This window comes from Amphimedon queenslandica, unplaced genomic scaffold (genome assembly GCF_000090795.2).
Source record: "Amphimedon queenslandica unplaced genomic scaffold, v1.1 AMPQUscaffold_12708, whole genome shotgun sequence".
Lineage (NCBI taxonomy): Eukaryota > Metazoa > Porifera > Demospongiae > Haplosclerida > Niphatidae > Amphimedon > Amphimedon queenslandica.
The window spans coordinates 3,408-5,643 of NW_003547056.1; positions in this window are offsets into that span (position 1 = coordinate 3,408).

Sequence of the window (2,236 nt, forward strand, 5' to 3'; positions counted from 1 at the left end):
TTTTGTAATTCATTGGGAATATACAATCCCCTTCCCTATTCTTGTAGCGATGTATTAGAGAACATTCCCAATGCAGCATCAGGCTATTATAACATCAGTCAAAGTAATGGAAGTATTGTTAGTGTGTACTGTGATATGGAGGGTAGTAACTGTGATGGTAATGGTGGCTGGATGAGGATAGGATACATTAACATGACAGAACCTGGTGCTACCTGTCCTCAAGGTCTCTACAGCTACACGTATGGAGGCAAAACACTATGTGATAAATCTCAGGGATCAGGAGATGGATGTAATTCAACATTCTTTTCAGCCATTGGATTGAGCTATACTAAAGTCTGTGGACAGGCCAGAGGATATCAGTATGGACCTCCTGATGGTTTTTATCCAAACATTGGTGGAGGCTCTCCAAACATTGATGGTGCTTATGTTGATGGTTTATCAATTACTCATGGAAGCAATCCACGTCAACATATCTGGACTTATGTTGTTGGAAATACTGAAAATGGGATACTAGTACATTCATGTCCCTGTAATAATGGTTCAACAACTACTTCACCATCATATGTTGGTAATGATTACTACTGTGAATCAGGAGCAACATCCTCAAATATCCAGAATAATAGGTTTTACCCTGATGATATAATGTGGGACGGTCAGCAATGTGATTATCTTGAGTCTCCTTGTTGCTCCAGTTCTAGAATCCCCTGGTTTATTAAAACCTTACCTCAGTCAGTTACTGATGATATTGAGCTGAGGATGTGTAGCAGTGAGGGATATCCTGATGAAGCTACTCCAATTGATATTTTTGAAATATACGTCCGTTGAGTATTATTAAGTATAACCTGTATTTTGTCTAGATCAGAAATGATGTTTTATGTAGACTATGTAAAATGTAGTTAGATCTATAAACTTTTCATGCTATTAAAATGTTTCACTAAAGTTTTTTAATACTTATGACTAGATTTGTCAATATAAGGAGGGGGGGTATGATGTACAAGGAAATGAAAAGAATTAAAGGCCTTTTCACACTGGCCAAAGTAATGCGCATTGATGCGCATTAATCGTGTTCACACTAGAGTGGTTTTCAATTAATGCGCATTGATGCGCATCAGTCTCACTTCACCTCCAGAGGTGGATTGATGTGAAGTGATGCGCTTCGATCAATGTAAACCAATGGCAACAAGAACACAAAATGATACATAATTCAGCTGCTAGTGTGAACACGATCAATGCGCATTATTTCAGCTGTATCAACAAAGCGCATCAAAGCGCTTTGAAAACTGTGCCAGTGTGAAAAGGCCTTAAGTCAAAGCAAACTGAAAATGATTTTTTTATTGAAATATTCTGAATAAAATGGCATGCACACATGCACACATTCACATGTTTACACACACACATTCACATCACACTATTAGCAACTATAATGCATGTACATACATGCATACATATACCATGCATTAATTACTTTACTGAAGAATGGCCATTCACTTAGCTATAAAGAAGGGAGACTAAAATGTAGAAAAATAAAGAGAGAGTGAGTGAGAGAGAAAAAGAATGTCATGTAATATATAATAATGGTATTAATTAGACATAGTACAACCATTCATGATAGATCTATAATTACCAATACTTTAAGATATAAAGAGATGATAATATACAAATAGATCAAGCCAGTAGCTACTAGCCATGCATGCAAACTGTTTTATAACATGGAATAAACCTGGAGAACCATACATACTCTCCAAAATAATAATGGATAATTCTTTTTGTCATTTGCGATAAAGTTTGGCCAAAGTCTCTATGGTCCTTGGCCCAATTTTTGAGCTCTTTAAAAATTCATAAAAAATCAAAATTTGATTGGAATCAGCTCAAACTTTTTATGCAACAAAAGTACATGTATATGCATCAGAAAAAATTATAAAAATTGAGAAATCTTTTTTAGTCATTTTTGTGAAAATTTAGCTTGAAACCGTATACTATAGTACAGGGATTTTCACTAAATTTTAAAGCAAATTAAAAAATTGACAAAAAACCAAATTTGATTGGAACCAGCACAAACTTTCTACACAACATAAGTACATGTATATGCATCAGAAAAAAATTATAAAAATGGAAAATTCTTTTCTAGTCATTTTTGTCAAAATTTGGCTTGAGACTGTGTACTGTAGTACAGGGACTTTTGCTCAATTTTAAAGCTAATTAAAAAATTCATAAAAAAATCTAAATTTGATCGGAA